Source organism: Panthera onca, chromosome D3 (genome assembly GCF_046562875.1).
Source record: "Panthera onca isolate mPanOnc1 chromosome D3, mPanOnc1 haplotype 2, whole genome shotgun sequence".
Taxonomy (NCBI): Eukaryota; Metazoa; Chordata; class Mammalia; order Carnivora; family Felidae; genus Panthera; species Panthera onca.
In genome coordinates this window covers 45261436-45267891 of record NC_138350.1, presented here as the reverse complement: position 1 = coordinate 45267891, position 6456 = coordinate 45261436, and the positions used below count along the sequence as shown (strand labels likewise).

At 44.2% G+C, this 6456-nt stretch overlaps 1 pseudogene; it reads left to right on the top strand.

Annotated features, from left to right (window-relative positions):
* The first annotated feature begins 4987 nt into the window (after positions 1-4987).
* On the top strand, positions 4988-6252 carry LOC132665853 (large ribosomal subunit protein eL29-like; annotated as a pseudogene).
* The last annotated feature ends 204 nt before the right edge of the window (positions 6253-6456 follow it).

Below are 6456 nucleotides of genomic sequence, written 5' to 3'. Positions count from 1 at the left end.
ATGGGGGAGAAGGAGGCTGGGAGATCCATGGTAAGAAGATGAGGGCCTTCCCCTCCTTTCCTTAATGAACACACACACACACACACACACACACAGAGAGAGAGAGAGAGAGAGAGAGAGAGAGAGGGAGGGAGGGAGAGAAAGGAAGGAAGGAAGGAAGGGGAAGAGAAGAGGGAAAACGTGCTTCAGTAAGGCTCCTGCCATTGGCCACATCTGTCCTTGTCTGTGTGATCCACTAACCAGGATCCTTCCACCCCTTACCTGCCATCACCTATCAGCATTACCTGTGGATGACCCATCCCTCCAGCTGCTCCCCTGTGACCCTCGTATGTTCTACCTTTTCTGCCCAGTGTTGCCCTCTCCTTCCCTTCCCTCCTCATCCAGCTGCAATTCCATTTTCCTCCATTCCAGTACTAATTTTGCCATTACCCTTAACGTCCTTGCTCCTCTGTCCTCGTCACACTTGTCTGACAGATCCTCAGCCTGGATGAACTCCACCTGCTTGCTCTGTACCTGCCACTGCCGGAGGAGGAGCCGCAAGACCTGGAAGCAGGCACCAGCAGGAATGCTTCTGGCCCACAGCCCTGCCTGGCTCTCCCCCCTGCCCTCTCCTCCCTCCTTCCCTGCAAAGATATTGCCAAGCCTCCACTCCCCTCAGCCTGCCTGCAGCCCTATGCAGACCCCTTGCCTCTGTTTATGGAGAAAAGTGGGTCCACTCCACCTTTGCTGCCCCCTCCACCCTTCCGATCCTCCATGAGGTTAGAAAAACACCGGTCCTGCCCAAGGACTTCTTTGGATCCCATTTCTCACTTTCTCAGAAAACTTAAGGTGTTGATTGTCACACCTCTTCTCACACCCTGGCTCCTAGAAATGGTCTTTCAATTTGCTGCTCTCTTCTTAAAAACAAAACAAACGAGCTGAAAACAAATGAAAACTTTTCCTGAAACACTTCTGTCTCCAGATAAGACCCCCTCCCTCTGTGTCACAGGACACTTCTCCAAAGAGTTGTCATGTTCTGCCTCCACTTCTCCACTCCAGCCCGGCTGCTGCCCCATCACTGTAAACAAGGCAGCGCCCATTAAGGTCCTCAGGGAGCTCCATGGCACTATGTTCATGAAAACCTTTCATTTTATGGATTTCCCAGAAGTACTCAGTACCTTTTAATCACTCCCTCATTCTCATGAAACTTTGTTGATATTTATCTCGGTAGTTATTTGACTAAGTCTGTTCCCGTTGTACAGCGAGATCCACGAGAGCAGGGCCGTGTCTTTGTGCTGCTGTCTCTCAGCGCTTACATCCAGTCACCTCCACTAGGGTGCCTCAGAGCATCTGGGAACCGGCATCTCGAAAACAACACTCCTGACCTCTGCCACCAGGGTCCTCTCCCAGGGTCCTATATCCCTGTAAATGGCACCTCCACCCATCCATTTGCACAAATCAAGAAGCTGGAGTCATCCTGGATGCTTCTCACCCTCTTACCATCCCCATTCCCAAACGCTGGTAGGCCATCAAGTGAGAATAAGCAAAGTTTGGAGACTGGGGAGGCCCCCAAATTTCACTACGCCAACCTTCCCTACGAAGGGGCATACTTGGAGCATGAGCCCCACAGGAATGTTGGCCAAGAGCAGGGAGGCAATCGCACGGTATGTTGGAGGGTCGCTCAGAAAACTTCTGTTACTTCCTTTCAACACTGGGCATCTTATTCCTCTTTCCAGAGAGATTCCAACAACTGTGGCAAAGTTTTGCTTCTGACAGAGCCAGGCTTAATTTTTGTGCGCCTCGCCTTGGGTCTGCAAGCAGCATTGAGATCTGCCTGGCTATGGGTTAGAGGTCCCCGAACACAGTGGTCCTGACAGTGGCCGTGGCCCAGGAAATGCTGAGAATCTAGGGAGCCACCGCAGGCCACACAGAATCCAGAGGATCTGGAACCACCTTGGGCAAACCAAATCTTGGCCTCTCCGTGGTCCATTTCTTTCAGTCACAAACGTCCTTGTTTCTGTATAGTTGAGCATTAAAGACAGTTTGATTGTTGGCCCCACGCCCATATAGAATTCCCTGTTCTTCCCAGATTTAAAAAATTATCTTTTCCTTGGTAAACATCAAGACTCTGAAAATAGGCCTTAAAAATGGATCAGTATTCATTTCTAGAATTTTCAGTTTGCAAATGTTACCAGGACTCAAATGTGTAAGCATCTGATACCAGTTTGGGAATCACCATAAATGACAGACCAGAATTAGAATTAGGTGACAATTTTCTTTCCATTGTATCCCCATCCAGCCTGATAAATTACTTTGTTTACCAGCAGGTTCTTTCTGTGGACTTCCTTTGTTATTTATGCAGATGTTTCCTTCTTCAGTTCAATTATTTATGTTCATAGTTCTTATTTCTGCTCTTTAAACATTAAATCGACAAAAGAGTGCAAAGCCATATACCTCTTTTTGGTGTATTTTTATTGCTGCCACACTTTCTGTCAGCTCTAGATTTGATTTTCAGAGAAAAATAAAAGTTTATATACAAATCAAAATAATTCAAATGTTTTACATTTGAATTTTACTTTTATTAGGAATAAAAAGTTTTAGTTTTTTAATGATTCATTAAACAATCTCAAAACATTGTTTCTTTTAACTGCATTTAGGGTTTTTTGGGAAGATAATTAGAGCAAAAGTTTTCTAAATGCCTGCGTTTTACATTGAGCCCCATGGAAAGAGGCCTCTTTGCTCATCCCTTCCCATGACTGTATTGGAGTAAAAGTTCACAAGGGTGTTTGAGCTCAAAGGTATTTCCCAAGATGGTCTAGTTCAATGACTCCACAAACCAGGTGGTTGTCAGAATCAAAAGTTTTTAAAAATAAACAAAAACATGCTATATTGTAATTATGAAAAGAATGTACACGTGGAGGTCAATATAATTTTAGTACAGAAAGATATGAAGTGCAAAAAATCTCTCTTCTCCCACCTCCCCCAAATCCTCAAGGCCTCAACCCAGAGGAAGCCACTGTTACCAACGTCTCTTTTAGCTCTGACGATAACACTATGACCTCTCGTATATTTACCTTGTTTTATGAGCTTCAGGTAGTACATGTTGCTCTGCTATGAAAAGATGAGGAATTTAGCACATTGATCTGTTCTCTTCCCCGATACTTCTCAATTTTTGTTGCTTATATCATTTTTAATTCTTCTAGTATTTACTCACATAACTTCATATATCTAGGCCTCCGTTTTCAATCCACCAGTGTTAGCAAGTTTCCAGTGACTCTATACTACATATGCAGAGATGAGGGCACCTGTACCAACCCCTCTTCTCTGCTTCCCACTCACTAGTCCAAACTTAAGTTTAGGGCATTTACATTCTATAGATATAAATTCAATGCCTTGTCTATGGATTATATCTAAATGTTGAAAAGTAATCGTTTTAAAATACTATCATTATTTTTTTAAATATCATAATATTCACCATAGAACCCTGTGGAATTATTGGGTCTATAAAAAAAGTAAATGTAATTTTGGTTCCCTAAACTTGACCTCTTAAAAAGAGTATCCCAAACATCAAGGTCAAAATTCTCCACCATTTGCTCGAAAACTCATGGCACGTTTTTGTTTGCTTCAACAAAAGCTGACTTTGTCATACGGTTTTTTGTTTGTTTTTCTGGAGCTCTTAATTGCTTTGTGTTGTTGTTGACAGAAGAGACTGTGTGTTTATTTATCTTTCAGCTCTTCCAGGTTTTTGTGAATAACAGCTTGTGTAATGGACTCCAGGTTATTCTTTCACACAGGTCCCTACATAGGGTCTTAATGTTCTGAATATACAGTGTTTGTATCAGTTGGAATTGCATTTGCCATTTGCCTGCAAGTAACAGGAAACCCAACTTATAGTAGCTTACCCAAATAGCACTGATTTTCTAAAGGTAAAAGAAATCTAGAAGTAAGCCATCCAGGCCCAGTACTAAGGTTCCAAGATGCTTTGGAGATCTACGTTCCTTCTTTCTCTCCACTTAGCTATTCATGCTCTCACTGTGTGGCTTTTGTCCTCATGCTCATCATGTGATGGCTGCAGGATGGATGCTTACCTCTAACACAGGGTCTGCAGTCCCCAGGCAGGAAGAAGGGGAAATGTGAAAAGCAAAGAGCCAGTGCTGGCTGAGTTCGATCATCTTTGAAGAGTTTTCCCGGAGGATCGCACCCACTGACCTCTGCTTACATCCTATTGGTCATGGTTGTCTGATAGCCACTCTAGATGCAAGGGAGTCTGGGAAATGTAGTTTGTAGCTGGGTACATTATGCCCTGTAGAAAATAAGTTTTTAGTAAAGGAAATGTAAATACACCTTGGGTTAGCAACTAGCAATGAGTTTTTTTTTTTTTTTCTTCATTGCATTTCAAGGTTGTGCTGTTTCTTAAAAATTTGGATTCTCAGGTCCTATTGTGGTAGCCCCTCCACCTCCCACCCCCCACACCAGCTTGGGAATGTTACTATTCTTAGTAAACCCCCTCAAGGGATAATTTGCATCCAGATCTTCACCTGTTCACAGACAAACGCGGGAACCACTGTTTATTTAGTTGTGAAAGTCAAAGCTACACATGAACTCTTTTTCCCCCCTTATGGATTATTTAATCAACACATGTTTCTAAAGCTCCCATTTTGCATCAGCTTTTTCTTAAATTCTGTGGAGAACATGGATGTATCAAGCATTTACTACCCCGGCTCCAAAAAAGTGCATTACAATGCAGCATGCATGATACCTAAGAATCTAAGGAATGTAATATTGTACTAGAGCTAAGAAGGGCTAGAGGGGCTTGTTGGCCCAGCCCTGCTTCAAAGACCAGTGTGGTCAAACACAGAAAGGGGCTAGTTGGAGAATGCAGAGGCTGACAGTGGTCAGGGTTCAGACAGGCGAAGAGGGCAGTTGACTTCGGAAAGAACACATGATAATAAGTACAATATAAACACGAGGGAAAGAAGCAAACAGGCTACTATATGCAGTATTTTAGAGTAATATGAAACAATTTAAAGGTAATGAGAAAAGACTGATATGTTATTGCCATTTCATAACTATTTTTTTGTGATTTAAAAGCTTTGCACAAAACAATATCTGATCTCTTCAAGCTAACATTTGAGTTGAAACACTCCTATATTAAAACTGCTAATGGGAGCCTTGGGCTTTGGTGCAGGCATGGACAAGTCCAAGAAACACACCAGGCACAACCAGTCACAAAAATGGCACAGAAATGGCATCAAGAAACTATGGTCACAAAGGTATGAATCTCTCTTGGGGGCACCTGGGTGATTCAGTCGGTTAATCGGCTGACTCTTGATTTCAGCTCAGGTCATGATCTCGTGGTGTGGGAGTTGGAGCCCCACGTTGGGCTCTGCGTTCACAGCACAGAGCCTGCTTTGGATCCTCTGTCTCCCTCTCTCTGCCTCTCCCCACCCCTCTCAAAAATAAATAAATGTGAAAAAAACAATTGAAAAAACCCAAAGGTATGAAATATCTTAAGGGGGTAGACCCCAAGTTCCTGAGGAATACACTTTGCCTGGAAGCACGACAAGAAGGGCCTGAAGAAGATGCAGGCCAACAACGCCGAGTTCATGAGTGCACGTACCAAGGCTATCAAGGCCCTTGTCGAGCCCAAGATCCCAAACAGTGGCAGCTGCAAGCTCAATCAATCGACTTGCCTACATCGCTCACCCCAAGCTTGGGAAACGTGCTTGTGCCTGCACTGCCAAGATCTCAGACTCTGCCGGCCAAAGGCCAAGGCCTAGGCTCAAACCAAGGCCCAGGCTGCAGCTGAAACTCCGGCTCCAGCCCCTGCTGCAGCTCAGGTTCCCCAAAGTGCCTGGGCCCCCACAGAGGCTCCGGTGTAGAGCCTTCTGTCTGCCAGGGTGGCAGGACTGGTGTGATGCCTGGCCTTCTATCAGCCGCCTGTGCTACTTTTACAAATAAACCCGCGGCAGGATCTGTCAAAAAAAGAAAAAAAAAAAAAAAGAAAAACAAACAAAAAACCACAACTGCTATGCATATCCAATAGTATTTTAAAAATAAAATACTGGGGGCAAGGCATGCCCTAGAATTCACTTGGTTTTATAGTGTGTTTAGGTAAAATAATGTCTGTGTGTGTATTGCTTTTATTAATATGACATACTGTGTGATAGCTGGACCTAGCAGCTCCTCAGTTGTGTGTAATATTAAGTAAGAGCAAATTTAAAAAAGGAAACTCTACAGATCCTGGGTGGATGGGGAACCCCCTTGACTATTTTTTGCATGTGGGGGATAAAAGAGCTACCGCACGGCCAGGCAGCCAGGCTGTTTCTGAAACGTGTGTGCCACTTCTAGAATGTCACACAGCTGAGTGGTGTGTGCTCTGAGGAGGCAGAGGACAATGAGTGTACACTGGCCGTGCTGTTCAGGGATGGCGACATAGCCAGCCACATGGTCCCTGGGTTTTACACGGGAGATCAA